This window comes from Giraffa tippelskirchi, chromosome 9 (assembly GCF_054371585.1).
Source record: "Giraffa tippelskirchi isolate mGirTip1 chromosome 9, T2T-mGirTip1v1.2.pri, whole genome shotgun sequence".
NCBI lineage: Eukaryota > Metazoa > Chordata > Mammalia > Artiodactyla > Giraffidae > Giraffa > Giraffa tippelskirchi.
This window is the reverse complement of record NC_137283.1, coordinates 21698517-21714631: the sequence shown is the minus strand read 5'-3', so window position 1 is coordinate 21714631 and position 16115 is coordinate 21698517. Positions and strand designations below refer to the sequence as shown.

At 38.2% G+C, this 16115-nt stretch overlaps 1 long non-coding RNA gene across 1 annotated transcript in view; it reads right to left on the bottom strand.

The window, feature by feature from the left end:
- Positions 1-5744: 5744 nt before the first annotated feature.
- The window catches only part of LOC145520793 (uncharacterized), a 536928-nt gene continuing 526557 nt past the window's right edge, over positions 5745-16115 (bottom strand). The window contains exon 10 of the long non-coding RNA XR_014064827.1: positions 5745-7521. This is a non-coding gene — a long non-coding RNA (uncharacterized LOC145520793). The remainder of the gene's footprint in view (positions 7522-16115) is intronic.

The following is a 16115-nucleotide window of genomic DNA, read 5'->3' as shown; positions in this document are numbered from 1 at the left end:
AGCTCCTGACAGTGCCTTCATTGACTGAACACAACAGGATGCTGACACCATGACAGAGGGTCTATGACACGCATCAGGGGGAGCTACCGACGCACAAAATGGGTGACAAGGGTGAAGAGCAGATCCTGTGGGGTGAGCAGAGAACACCCAAAATTCTCATTCCCTACATCACCACCTCCTCCTTTCAAAATAACCCTGAATGACTGTCCTTTCAGATAGCTTCTTTTCTCCGCAAATATATGGACATTTCTTCATCAAGTGTGTACACACTATATACAGACAGTCCCCGACCTACAGTGGTTTGACTTAATTTTTCAACTTAATGATGGTGCAGAAGTCATACACATTCATTAAAAATCTACTTTCAGATTTTGAATTTTGATCTTTTCCCAGGCTAACAATAAGTGGTACAATCCTCTCTCATGACGCTGGGCGTCATTTTCCAGCCCTCCCAGGATGAACAGCTGTTACACTTACAATCATTCTGGACTCGTTTAACCATTCTGTTTTTCACTTTCACCACAGTATCCAATACATCACAAGAGGTATTCAATACTTGACTGTAAAAACAATAGGCTTTGCGGTAGATGACTTTACAAAACTGTAGGTAGGCTAAGCTAAGCTATGATGTTCAGTAGTTTAGGTGTATCAAATCCATTTTATCACTTAAGATATTGTAAACTTACAATAAGTTTGTCAGGATGTAACCTGACATCCAAGTCAAGGAAGACCTATACTTATTACTTCCTAAGTCTTGCTTAGTTTCTAGCATAATTTTTTTTTTTTTCCCTCACCAAATTGTAAGCTCCCTAGGGGCAAGGATGATTTCTTCTACTTCTAGAGCCATCTCTAGTGAATTTTTGCTATACTTACAACAGGCACTCAATATATGTAACTTTAATGACCATCTTTAACAATATTTTCATATATCAAATTATGCAGTCAGTTACCTCTGTCATGTTAGCCAATTTCTAAATGTCTAGAAAAAGCCCAATGAAATATAAGGTGTAGCTAAGTGTCTACTACAGTGTTTCTGCTAAATAACGCTCATGGTGGTAAGTTATGAGTCTCCTCCCTTAGAAGACAGGCTTTGCCTTTCACTCCATAGTAGTTCCTGGAATTCATTCATTCAACCTGACTTTATTAATATTCATAAGAAGAAAAGTGCTATAGAAGGCAGTGTGAGAAATCAAAGGTCAATTTGACTTAGATTCTGTCCCAAGGAATTTAGAGTCCACTGGAAGAGAGAAAGTATTGAAGTAACTAGGTGGAGAGCAGGAAAAGACAATTCTTTTTAAAAAAGATGAAATGCTAGAGGAGTTCTAAGCAAGAGCAACATTTTGATAGAGGAATTCAGTATAGGTTTAAATTAGGTCTTTAAGAGCACAGGCTCTTCAGGCAAGAAGAGTGGAGATATTTTCTCCCAATCTGTAGGTATCTTTTCATTTTGTTTTGTGTATTGTTTACTTTGCTGTGCAAAAGTTTTTGAGTTTAAGTAGATTCCATTTTTTAATTATTTTTGTTTTTATTTTCATTATTCTGGGAGACAGACCATAAAAAGATATTGTTGTGATTTATGTCAGAGAGTATTCTGTCAATGTTTCCCTCTAGGAGTTTTATGGTGTCTGGTCTCACATTTAGGTCATTAATCCATGTTGAGCTTACTTTTGTGTATGTTTTAATTTCATTTTATTAACATAGCTGTCCAGTTTTCCCAGCACCATTTGGTGACGAGACTGTCTTTCCAACATTGTTTAGTCTTGCCTCCTTTGTCATAGATTAATTGACTATAGGTGCATAAGTTTATTTCTGGGCTTTCTATCATGTTCCATTGATCTATATTTCTATTTTTGTGCTAGTACCATGCCATTTTTGATGACTGTAGCTTTGTAATATAGTCTGAAGTTTGGGAGCTTGATTCCTCTAGCTCCATTTTTCTTTCTCAAGATTGTTTTGGTTATTCGGGGTCTTCTGTGTCTCCATACAAATTTTAAGATTTTTTTTGTTCTAGTTGCATGAAAAATGCCATTATTGGATAGGGATTGCACTGAATCTGTAGATAGCTTTGGGTAGTATAGTCATTTTGACTATATTGATTCTTCCAGCCCACAAACATGGCATATCTTTCCATCTGTTTGCATCTTCCTCAGTTTCTTTCATCAGTGTCCTATAGTGTTCAGAGTACAGATGTTTTGTCTTCTTAGGCAGGCTTATTCCTAGGATATTGTATTCTTTTTGATGTGATGGTAAATGTAATTGTTTTTTTTTTAATTTATCTTTCTGATCTTTCATTGTTAGTGTATAGAAATGCAATAGATTTTTGTGTATTAATTTTGTAACCTGCCACTATCAGATTCATTGATGAGTTCTAGTAGTTTTCTGGTAGCATCTTTAGGGTCTTCTTTGTTTAGTATCACGTCATCTGCAAAGAGTAACAGTTTAACTTGTTCTTTTCCAATTTGGATTCCCTTTACTTCTTTTTCTTCTTCGATTTCTGTAGCTAGGACTTTCAAATGATGTGACCAACAAGGGATTAGTTTCCAAAATTTACAAAGAGCTCATGATGCCTAACAGCATCAAAGCAAACAATCCAATGAAAAAAATAAGCAGAAGACTTAAATAGACATTTCTCCAAAGAAGACATACAGATGGTCAGTAAACACATAAAAAGATGTTCAACATTGATAATTATTAGAGAAATGCAAATCAAAACTGCAATGAAATATCACCTCACACGATCCAGAATTGCTATCATCAAAAAATCCACAAACAATAAATGCTGGAGAAGGAGAGGAGAGAAGGGAATCCTCCCACACTGTTGGTGGGAACTTAAACTGGTATAGCCACTATGGAGAATAGTATGGAGGTTCCTTAAAAAACTAAAAATAGAGCTACCATATGACCATGCAATCCCTCTCCTAGGCATATATCCAGAAAAAAAAAAACAACATAAAACTCTAATTCTAAAGGATATATGCACCCCACTGTTTATAACAGCACTGTTTACAATAGCCACAACATGGAAGCAATCTAAATATTCATTGACAGAGGAATGGATAAACATGTGGAACATATATGCAATGGAATATTACTCAAACATTAAAAAGAATGAAATAATGTCATTTGTAACAACATGGATGGACTTAGAGATTGTCATACTGAGTGAAGTAAGCCAGACAGAGAAGGAGAAATATCATATGACATCCCTTATACGTGGAATATAAAAAGATGATACAAATGAACTTTCCAAAACAGAAACAGGTTCACAGACTTAGATAATACACTTATGGTTGCCAGGGGGAAGGATGCGGGAAGGGATAGTTAAGGAGTTTGGGATAGACATGTACACACAGCTATATTTAAGAAGGATAACCAACAAGGAGCTGAGTCCCCTCACTGTTCACCTGAAACTATAACAACAATGTTAATCAGCTATACCTCAAAAAGTTTATATTTATACCAAATATAAAGTGGTTTTTAAAAAAGAGATAGGGAAAACGATACACTATATGCCTCGAGGGTTTCAGGAAAAAAAAAATTCTCTTGGTTTTCCTGTAAGTTAAAAGAAAGTGTCTACTGAGTATGTGACTAGGAGAACAAAGTGCTGAAAGCAGATAAAAAGGGCCTTGGATGGCAGGCTGAGTCTGAACCACCTTTCTACTGGCAGGAGGGAACCACTGAAAGATTCGAGGCGGTAATGAGACCTGGAACTTCAAAGAAAAATATAATGTCAGTGTATTGAGTGATAATGCATTGAAAACTTTCTGTACCAAGCACTGCTATTAACACTGTTTCCCAGTTGTGTAACTAAGGGTCAGGGTGGAAGGAGCAGTCACTCTTGGACTGATATCATTTGGAAGTGCAACCATGTGAGTACAGGAAAAAACTTCCAGACTTCCAGATGGTTTCATTATTCTTTCTAAACTCTCCATGGACAATGCATCCCTTCCCTTCTTGCCTGCATCTAGGGCAAACCAATATACACATATTAACTTATTTAATCTTCAAAACATCCCTGTGAGGTAGATACCTTTATTATTGCCAGAGAGGCACAGAGAGATAAGAGATTTTTTTCAAGGTGACAAAGTTAGTAACTGGCAGAGCCAGGACCTAAATGCTGGCTGTATGCTTCCTAATAACTACTCCAACCACAAAGAAGATAACTTCTTTGAAATCAGAAGTTATACCTACTTAAAGATAGCTTCATGTAATTCCATCATAAATAGGAACTTAAAGTTTTTTTGTGTGTGTGGTTGATGATGCCAGGCCTAAAAAAATTGATCCATTTTTCCATATACACATAGGCTCCTAAATAACTCTATCCTGATTTTAAGTTGGTTCTATTTTGAGTCCCAGTAGACATAAAAAGCAGGGTATTTACTAAGAATCCAGGTGTATTTGACAGGAACCACATAACTACAATTGTCTAATCAGGCAGGTGGAGATTAGTGCTGTGTCAGCAGCTATATGGGCAAGTCAGGGAGTTAACATTCTCAATGGTTAAGTGAAATCACTTCTTGTTTTCTGACTGGACAGGCTATGAACATTTCTTTTCAAGTGGTCCAAGCACAATTATTCAAAATGGTTGCTCTTGATATTAAACCCTTCAACTATTATAAATGCCTAGGGCAGAAGCTCCATGTCAGAGTACATTTCAAGCATGATTAGGCATTACAAGAATTTCTTGTTAGTATTTTTACTCAACACTTACACTGCACTTTGGATAAGAACCCCTTCTCATTTGTGGATTCAGTACTCACAGTTTCAACTGTGTGGTGCTTCCTGAATCCAGGTGTTCACTGAGCCTCCTTCTCTGCACCATGCCTGCTTCCCCCCGCCTCTGTTCTCTCCCTCTCAGTCACCGCTACTGCCTCCACCATCACCATGCGCTGTTGCCACAGTACCCAGTGGGACTATTGGCAGAGCTACAGAAGTTGGCAAATTATGAGGGCCTGAGCTTGGATCAAAGCCCTACAGATTAAAAGAATTGCAACAGCAACAATAATGACCACTGCTAATACCCATTTAGTGATTACCACTTCACCTGCACAATTTCATTTAATCCACAAGTAACTGTAAGTAGGAACTATTCCTATCCCCACTTTCCACATGAAAGAAAACAAAACAAACAAACAAAATAAAATGAGACTCAGAGAGGTTTAGTGGAATAGTCAATATTATATTGTTCATAAGTTGTTGTGCCTAGATTTGCTAGGAGCCCTGTGTAACTTCAGAGTCCTTGCTCTCAGCTCCTTTACTGCACAAAGGATTTCCCCTGCAATGGTACAATCCCAAGAAATAAAACAACAAAGGAAAGATGGAGAGTCTGGGGAAAAAATGGAATTGTTTGAAGCAATTTCTGAAAGAAGCAAGAAATCTTAAGATAGTTGATTCTTTGGGCAGGTAGGGCAAGTGGAAAGGATTTCTTTTTTTTTTCTTCCTCTTGGGCTGAGTTGAGCATTTACAAAATTCTGTCATCCCCATAGCTGTGAATGGCTGATACTGTTACTGTTTTTCTCTATTAAAAAGTGATTTAGGAAAATTAAATCAATTTCTCCAAAATATGAGAATCCAAGATCTCTCACCCTCCCCAGTGGGACCTTGGTTTATTTATTTAGGGCATAGAACTCTTTTGCCTTGCATTAGCAAAATAAAGTTAAAAAAAAACAAAATGAGATTGTACCCATAATATGTTAAATGGAACTCTCCAAATGAAGCTCATTTTTAAGGTAATTGAATGCTACTTTTTTTTTTTTTTTTTTTTTACTTATTTAAGAGCAATTCCACCCACTTTGCCAATTAGCATATGAGACATCTACCAGCACACTGTAAATGGTAGGGTGCTTCACCTAGTCCATTCTTCCTGTAGTCAGCATGTCTTTTTAATCAGAGGAGAAGATGGAAAAAAACACACAGACCAAATTTCCCTGCACAGCAATGCCAGACCTGAAGGCAGATTGTAATGGCAAACGTGTCCTCAATCCAAATGAACATGCTTCCTTTCCCCGTTGGCTTATCTCATTTTAATCTCATAATATATGTGTAGATCCATCTGGATCCAAATAAGGCAGACTGTCCACAGAGCTCTTTTTTAACCTCTTCCAGCTCTGCATCCCAGATGCTCAGATGGCCTGGTACAGGAGAGAAAGATAAAGGGATAGAGGACTTTGTGCGGTAAGTTTTCTCGAAATAGGCAAGATGGTAGGTAGATTTTTTCATGTGGAATAATCTTGTGCAGTTCTTAGAGGCTGCTTGGAAAGTTGATTCAGGAATGTTGATTTGAAAATGGTTCTTTGACCATGCCAGGGCTCAGAAGGAGAGTGCTGTGATCTATTAGAGGTATCTTCCATAGGTGCAGAAAGGAGACTCAAAGTGAGGCAGTTTAGGGGCCGGCATAATATGCAGGATAAGATGATGATGTAATCAATCTTGGTCAACTTCTGTTAATACTAAGGTTGGATTTACCATAATCCATTTTCATTATTTGCCCCTGGGCTGTCTTATGTACACTTTTCCTATCTAGGACTTGGAGTAATGGATGAAGTTTAAAATATTTAAAAGAATGCTGTGTTAACTCCTGTATATGTATCCAACCAGTTCCTTTATCACCATCTCCACTGATAGTATTATATTGCAAGGCACCATCACTTCACACTTGACTTTCGGAAATGACTTTCTAAAGAGCCTCCATGAAACAACTCTTCTTGGCCCTACGCACCTCTCCTCACTACTGACAAAAGACTCATTTCAAAATATTGACTTGATCATGTCCTACTTTGCTGAAAACATTTTTGGGCTTCCCGTGGTTTTCAAGATAAAGTCCAGACGCCTTAATGAGATCGACAAGCCCAACATACTCAGCTCCCAAATCTCCTTTCCAGCTTTATCTTTTATCATGTTCCACCTAATTCCTTCTGAGCTCCAGCCACATGGGCCTTTCAGTTTCTCAAATGCGCCTTACTGCCCTCACTGTGGGCCTCAGCACACACTGCTCCATCTGCCTGGTATTCTCTTTCTTCCCAGACAGTTCCCTCCACGTTTGTCAAGTCTCTCACCCCAATCATCCTTTCTCTGGGAAGGTCTTCCTGAAGTGACTATATAACCTGGTATTCAAACCAGATTCCTCTAATGATTAAATACTCTTAAACTGTGGCCACCACATGTTTAAAAAATCAAAGATGTGGCCTTTTCTTCAAGTTCTACCATGGGAGAGATTCAGTATGGAAAAGAGAATACATTCACCATGTGGGCACTGGGTGGAGAGAAACAAATATGGTTATTTGGACAGATGTCCCAATTTCTATTTTCCACTTAGAATTATTTTAATTGCTTGTTTTGCTTGTAAAAATTAAATGTGCTCATTATTTTTAAAATTTTCAAACAAAACAGAAAAGCAGAAAGTAGAAAGTTAAAAAAAATAAATCCCCCAAACTAACCTTGTTTCATGGATCTTTGTTGATAATGAGGAATCTATTCTTCCAACCTTATCTCTATGTCCAAACAAAACAGGTGTTGCTATTTCTGCAATGAGATTACATCATAAGTAATGTTCTGTAACTTGCTTTCATTTTTTACTGAATATATCATGGGCGTCTTCAGAGAAGGAGAAAAGCAACCTCTGACATCTGAGAGCTGGCCTGGTACTACAGTTAGAACTTGATGTTCTTTTGTTAAACATAAATGACTTCACAGAACATCAACAATTGACAAGGCCACTCTGTGACTGTGATGGATCAAGATAAAAACAAGACGACCTGTACCAGGTCTGAACATGGATGAAACATCAACACCGTCCAAGCCACCAGAAAAATAACCAGCCATTCCCAATTCCTGACCAGTATCAGTGATTGCTGCTTCTTTACCTTTTATAACTTTAACTTTGGTCTACTCTGTCTTCCTTCCAGAAAAGATTAAGATATACATTCACAGAATTGCTCACTGCTTGACAGCATCCAATCCATAGCAAAGCCTTGTTTCCTTAAACTCACCTCCAGACCACCCGACACAAGAACAGGTGCCCTGTAAGTCCCTTCTAACTTCCTCTAACTCAGATGTCCCACCGTTCTCTATGCTATGCATTCCCTCCTTGCAACAAGGAATCCTAACTTGTTGAACTACAGGTGTATCCTGGTGAACATTAGTTGAAGAGAATTTGATGTCAGTAGGCATACAACTGTTTATTTTTAAAGATAGTTCTCTGGCATTCTATTATATGAATTCACTGGTGTGTACATGCTCAGTCACGTCCGACTCTTGGCAACCCCGTGGATTGTAGCCCACCAGGCTCCTCTGTCCATGGAATTCTCCAGGCAAGAATACTAGAGTGGGTTGCCATTTCCTTCTCCAAAATGAATTCACTATATTTTACTTAACTGAAAATCTACTGATAGATATTTAGGTGCTCCTAATGGCACTGCAATTAATATTTTTCTTTACATATGTGTATACAATTGTTTAATTATTTCCTTGGATACATTACTAAAAACAATGCAGAGTCAAAGACCAGGCTCATTTTCATTTTATTTCAAACTAGTTTTTTGTAATATAAAGGTAATATATGGTCTTGGCAAAAAATAATAAATCAAAAGCTGAGATGAGCATAAAGTTATAAATAAAAGTTCTGTTTCTCTCCACAGTCCTCTGGTATCATTTCATAGAGATAACCATGTATATAATTCCATAACTTTTATCCAAAGAAAAAATAGATAAAAATATAATTGTGTATATATGTGTGTATACAGATGGTATCATTTTTTAAAAAAAGATTATGTTATACTTGTATTTAATTTTGATTCCTGTTGCAAAATTATCTACTACAACATTTACATTCCTACCAACAATGCAGGAACATGTCTATTTTTCAGCATGTAAATTTAAGATGTATATTATTAGGAAGAAAAACCCATGGCCAAAATTTCTCAGCTTTGCTTTCCTTATTTTTAAAAGTCAATTAAAATATCTGTTCTGTAAGGCTGTTTTGGACATTACATAAGATGATATATAAACAGAAATTCCATGATTGTCTGGCCAACAAAATATACATAAATAAAATAATAACTCTTATTTGTTATAAAATATTATTTATTTGTTATTATTATTATTGTTATTTGTTTATCTGCCACATCAAACTAGCTGTATGTAGCAGTCCCAGTTCTATTATTTAATGTTAAGAAAATAAATCTAACATTTCTAATGTTAAAACCTTGAGTTACTGTCTTTAATATCAGGGGGCTAAGAAATTTAAATGTGAGTTGGGCTGGTTACAGTCTCTAGGAAAGAAGAATATCTTCCATGCTATCCTGCTAATCAGTCCTCTGGCTACAATTTTCTATTGATCTCTCCCTTGGAGAATTAAAGAATATTCTAATACTGAGAACTCTGGCACACAGGCACTTGATAAATGTCTCCAGATTCTATCTTAAAGAGCAATAATGCAATTTGGGTGAAAATAAAGAGGCAGCCGGGCAGAGGCTCTGCAGGATGAACGGATAGATTTCACGGGTCCATTTCCCCATTACAGAAAGAGATATTTATTGCCTGCTGCACAGCTGAGGGACTGCATTTGGAAATGCCATAGACAGTGGTCTGTGGCTGAGGTCCTGGGGCTCAGCCCAGGATCAGGCATTTGGCAGGTTCAGGCCCAGAGTGGCAGGAAGCCTGCTTTCCAAACAGCAGCTGCAAAGAGAGGCAGAGTTTGTTAAAACTTATTTGGCCTCATTTTCATCTCCCCCGGCACCCTTCGGCACTCTCCCAGGCACAGTGCCGTCTTTGTAATCCAAGACAGGGAAGCAGGAGGGGAAGAGAGCGGGGTGAGAGGAGAAGGACAGGGTAGGAAGAAGGATGAGGGAAAAAGAAAGGAAGAAACAGGGAGAGACTGAGAGGGAGAAAGGGGAGAAACCTGGAGAAAAGATTTAGAATTCACTTACTGATCATAAGAACCACACTCAAGATAATACTAACAAAGGGATCTTTTCTACAAAGGAAACCTGAGGTCTTCCTGCATTCAGGTCTCTAATCTGAATCCACAGATGCATTATTATTTATATTATTATTATCATAATTATTTCGTTAAAATCCTTGATCGATACCTATTATTTTAAATTCTATAATAAATAGAAGTTTTAAATTTTACAGAAGAAACAGCACAGAAATATTACCTTCAGAAGTACCTAATGTACTTCAGAAGTTGACGACCAAGGGGATATAAAGAAATAGATTCCAAGGATTCCAACCAAATGCATCCTATCTAGACCAGCTTTTTGATTTCTCTGTTTTCCCATTCATTAACAGACTGATCACACCATTACATAATGTCACCTAATTGACATAAATAGTTTAATAACCTATATCAGCTTCCATAAACAAGTCGTCTCAGTACGTGTTTGGATTTCAAGCATTAGCTTTGTCTCTACCACCCAAGGCCCTTATCTCTCTGGGCTATAGTTTCCTTACGCATAAGGCAATACCTGTAATGGGAAAATAATGCCTATCTAAAAGGGTTATTATAAAAATGAAATAAGACAATGCTCATAAAGTACTTAGCGCATACCTGACACATAGTGAAGACTCAGTAAATGTTAGGGGAGGTAGTGGGAGTTCAGTACTCATGAATTACTATCAGATTATATCAACAGCATTTCCCATTTACAAGCAGACCCTGAAAGAGAATTCTCATTATTGCCACTAAATTTTTCATGAAAAATGCAATTAAGATTGTCTGGACCTAGGGAAGAGAGTTGTTCTAAGAGAATAGAAGCAGAGGGCAAACTTTAGTCTTTATATAGCCAAACTGCTCAAGTTTCACAAGATTGGAGAGTGAGAGGTACTATGAATTCTATGCTTCACTAGGGCAACCCTGCTGCTGCTGCTGCTGTTAAGTTGCTTCAGTCGTGTCCGACCCTGTGCGACCCCACAGATGGCAGCCCACCAGGCTCCCCCATCCCTGGGATTCTCCAGGCAAGAATACTGGAGTGGGTTGCCATTTTCTTCTCCAATGCTTGAAAGTGAAAAGTGAAAGTGAAGTCACTCAGTCGTGTCCGACTCTTAGCAACCCCTTGGACTGCAGCCCGCCAGGCTCCTCCATCCATGGGATTTTCCAGGCAAGAGTACTGGAGTGGGGTGCCATTGCCTTCTCCGAGGGCAACCCTAGGAGTCACTCAATGCCATGCAGAAAATCAGCCCAGCAAACTGGTGGTTCTTTACCTTTATAAAGAGCAAAATTCATCTTTTCAAGGCTCTGATGAAAGCTATAGAGAAAAATTTACAAACATGCAAATGTTGCATCCAATTTTAAGAATTAAGCCCCTGAAAGATGCCAAGCATGCCTTGACAGATGAAAAGAGATAAAAGATATATTAGCCAAAAACAGCTTTGCCTTTCTGTATTTATGATTTGCAACAAAGTAGAGTTTTGATCCTAGATTATTCTCCCTGCTGGCTTGATGCTTCAGAGCATCAGCATCTTCTCTAACCTATTTAAATGCTAAGTGTATAAATGAATATTAGGTCAGGAGCAGAGAAATAAAACAGAAGTAGGGGAGGAGATATAGCAAGTATGTAGGTAAGAATCTAGAACTTTTTATTATGCCTCTCCAACTTTTTCAGATGATAAGGGGAGAAAAGAAAACAAAACAACAAAAAACCTGGATGATTTTACTCCGGTAACAAAGAAAGGTCTCTTCTAGTTCTGTGATTCTCTACGGAGAAAATTCAACTTCCTCCACACTTTCCATAAGGCATCAGACTCTTCATAGTTATTAGACAGCAGTTTATTATTAGTTCTATGGAAAATATTGAACCACAGTTGTTCTCGGGAATATCTTGCTGTCTAAGCATAAATATCACAAGGTATTTGATCACAGATACCAACAGGGAAGGCAAAAACCTACATGCATCCCAGAAAGAGAAGAGCACAAAGACATGGCAGAGGTGGGCACAAAATGGGTCTGGGGATGTCAGAGACAGATAATACATTCTTTCTGGAAGTGGTGATTTAGAATGTAACTTGCAAACCTCTAGTTGTCTTCCTTTTGTTCAGCTAAGGTAGCCTTTCCTTGATCCTGAGGTTATGGTGTTTCGTTATCATGTATTTGATAAAGTGGAGAACAAGAAATTTCCAGCACTGGGCTGGTAGTAGATGTCATCCTCTTTCTTTCACCTGGTCTCCCTATGAAAATAAATTCAGCATACCTAACAAAGATTTTCTAAGGATCTATTCAAAATAAAATAAAAGTGTGACTCATTCGATGGATATTTTATATATCTTTAAAATGTAGTTGATTCAAAGAATCAAAACATCTTGCTGTTGAAAGGACTTTCTAAAGTCACCTAGATTGAGCCATTCCAGATGGAGCAGAAGAAGAATAGGCAATGAGGAAAAGGACAGAATCAGATTTCCTTCCTTCTTCCATCCCTCACGTCCTTCCTACATTTTAAGTAATGAAGTTTCATTAGCTCAGGCACGCTATGTATACTTGAGAAAATAGAAATAAGCTGACACAGTGTCCCTGAACAGAGAAACAACTGTAACATAGGTAAGGGTTGACAGTCGTGTGTCAATTTCTTCTGTACACATAGATTTAGGATTTCCTAAAGGACTTGAAGATACTGTGTTTTTCAGTCTCCCCATAAACCTGTTCACCCCTGAGTCTGCTAGCCATGTTTCTTCTTTCCACATATAAGACAAAACCTCCTTTAATCCAGACTCTACTCCTAAAATTCTGAATTAATGGAGTCTGTACAGGTTTTACTGTGCATACATTTCTGCTCATATGCCCTCAATTTTACCTTCAGCCCAGCCTCTTCTGAACTCTATAGCAGTCTTCAAACTGCAATACTTGTACTAGACCTGTGCACAGGCTTTTCAAAAGTTATGGGAGCAAGAACAGTCTTAAGGGAATATATTTTCAGACCTTCAGTTTCCTTGTATCCTTGTCTCTAAAACTCATCTGCCTAAGAAAGTGCTTCTAGTCAGCATCCTGCTACTTTTCATCTCTCTACTACCCCTATTTTCTCCTCTTTTACAAAGAAAAGAACAGCTCTCACCTATCCTGATTTTTACTATCATAAGATACATGAAATGGTTTCCAAATCTTTGTTTTCAGTAAAGTTGAAGGAAAATTAAATTAACATATCCATTAATACATTATTAAAAATAACTTGATAGATTATTATCTGACTTTTTTGCAAATGTCTTTCAAAGTATTCATAGCATTGAGCAACACACTTATTTAAACAAATAAACACAGAAATCACAGATAATTGATGTTGTATAATACCTCATCCTAACAATAAGTAATTTTTATCCTTGACACAGGAGATAAGTAAAAAAGAAACCTGACCCCAACTGCTTCATCAAAAGATGTGTTTCCAGTACAATTCTACTCAGTGTTTACTGAAATTTGTATTATGTGTTATTTTGATCAAACTGTTAGTCACTCAGTCGTGTCTGACTCTTTGCGACCCCATAGATTGTAGCCTGCCAGACTCTTCTGTCCATGGGATTCTTCAAACAAGAATACTGGAGTGGGTTACCATTTCCTCCTCAAGAGGATCTTCCCAACCCAGGGATCAAACCCGCATCTCATTATGTCTCCTGCATTGCAGGTGGGTTCTTTACTACCAGTGCCACCTGGCAAGCCCCTGTTCTTAAAACTTGCTATTGAAGCATTACCCAAGGACTCTGTCAGCATTGCCTGGGACCTTATTAGAAATAGAGATCTCAGGGTGCACCCTGAAACATGAAGAATCAGAACCACTGTATTAAGATATCCAAGTGATCCACATCCCATTAAAGTTTAAAAACTGCTCTACAAGATTCCAAGTAGGTTAGCTCCAAGTTAACCTACTATCCCCTTAACCTTCAACATTTCCTCCACTTGTTTTCCTGTCCCAGTCAATAGCAGAAGTGTTCAGATAACCCTTGCTAAACAGCTCGGAGTTATCCTGAAATCTTCCTCCTTAGTTACCACTTCTCACATCCAACCAGTGAAGGGGCCCAATCAAGTTTACTTTCATCATTAGTCTCTGTGAACCAGGGAATAAGGATAGAAAGTTAAATAATACATATTCTGGGCCTAGCCTAAATATCTGTCTTCCAATGCGCTCTTTAGAGGATAGACTCTAAGGTGACCCACCAACTGAACCCCACCTTCTGGTCGTCACACCTTTCTGTAATCTCCTCCCTTTGCTTTGTGGGGGGGTAGGGGGTGGGGCAGGGCTCAATGTGTGACTTGCTTCTAACCAATACACTACAACAAATAGGTCACCCTGTGATTAGGTTGCATTCTATGACCCTTTGCAAGCTCATTCTCGAGTCTCCCTCAGCACTGCTGCTTTTAGCAAATGAACAGAGAGGATATAAACTGCATATGGAGAAGGCTACGTGGCCTGGAATTGAGAGAAGGCTCTACAAGCTAAGGGCAGCCTCTTGCTGACATCTGTTAAAACAAATACTGAGGCTCTCAGAACTACACCTGCAAAAACAAAGAAATGCATAAATTCCGTCAATAACCTGAAAGTACTTAGAAAAAGCCTCCAAAAGAGAATGCAACCTGACCAACATAATGATCACAGCTCTGTCAGTGATCCAACTGGGAGAGAGCCCAGCTAAGCCATTCCTGAACTTAGGAACATAAAATAATACACAGAAACTGCGGGATCTTGATATGTGCTAGGATAAGTGGCTAAGTCTACAATAATTTGTTATATACTCTAGAAAGTTATGTCTGCATTGACAATGCCTGATTTTGGGATCCAGCACATGTCCAGCCTATACATACCCAGCAGACATGCTTCCTCAAATCAAAGTAACTCCACATTTCCCTCCATTTTGCTTTATTCATTCACAGAGAGCTTTGAGTGTTGCCAAGTTCAAAATGTGTTGTTAAGAGACAAACTTACTCTATGGATAACAAGCAGGAATCAAAGGCAACTTGCTAATGGATTCATTACTAACCCGTTTATCAACCTGGGAAGACACAAAGCTGCTCTGCCTCTTGGTTTTCCCAAATAGTAATTAGAGAAAAAGAAAAAAAAAAAAAAACTATAAAGATGGATGTTCCATGCAGGGATAAATTGGTATTTAGTCTCGTTTTGACAACACAGCCCTGGGCTGCAGTTACCACCCCCACCGCCTGTCTTACCTCTGTCCGGTCCATGCTACACACTAGTGGCAAGTTAACATTCAGACAGCGCACCTCTCATCTTCTAAAGCCCTTCAGTGGCTCCCTACCACTTTAAGGACCCATTCAAGCTGTTCAGTGAGAGCCCTTTAGGATCTGGCTTTATCTTTCTGCTATAATTCTCTGTTTACCTTGCATGTTCTTTGCACCTCTTCCACCTGACTCCCTAGTGAACCCATGCCTTCCTATCCCAATATTTTTCTGCTGCCATTCTGCCTGGCTTAGAATGAATCCTTTAATATTTCTGCCAGTTGGAATTTTCCCCACCTTGAGATGCCTCTCTTGACAACATGCCCCCAACAGAAGTTGTCCCTCCTTCCCCTACTTCCTGTGACTTTTCTTTTTGCTGTCTTCACTGTATCAGTTACAGTGTGTGTGACCATGTCTTTCCCCCACAACTAGTCTATTGAGCTACTTGGTTCTAGGTACTGGGTCATTCACACTTTTTTCCCACATGATAGCTCACAAGAGCAGACACTCAATTTGCTTACTGAAAAATAATATTTGTTGACTGTCTTATACTAGGTTCAATGCTAAATATTTTACATGCATTATCTTCACTGAGATTCATAGTTCCATAATGAAGTTTCATTATCAGGAAGTTTGGGAAATGTTAAGTTAAAGCAATTTAACTTAGATTTCCTTTCTACAGTATGTTTTATTAATAGTGAAAGACTGTTGTAAATCTGTTGTAAATCTACAAGAAAGAAGTAATGCAGTAATATGTAGCTTTTAGAAAGCACTTTGCCAAAAATAAATCATTCTTTTTTAAAAAAGAGATTTTTAGGTAAAATAATGTTCAACCTTTAGCAAACTCTGTTCCAGAGAAAAACTTAGGGCAAGCACCCCAAACATACAGGATCTTAATGATCTGATGCTGTCAAGCTTTCTATCTCCAGCACCAGCTCACCATTCCTTTTGCTCTATCCTAACA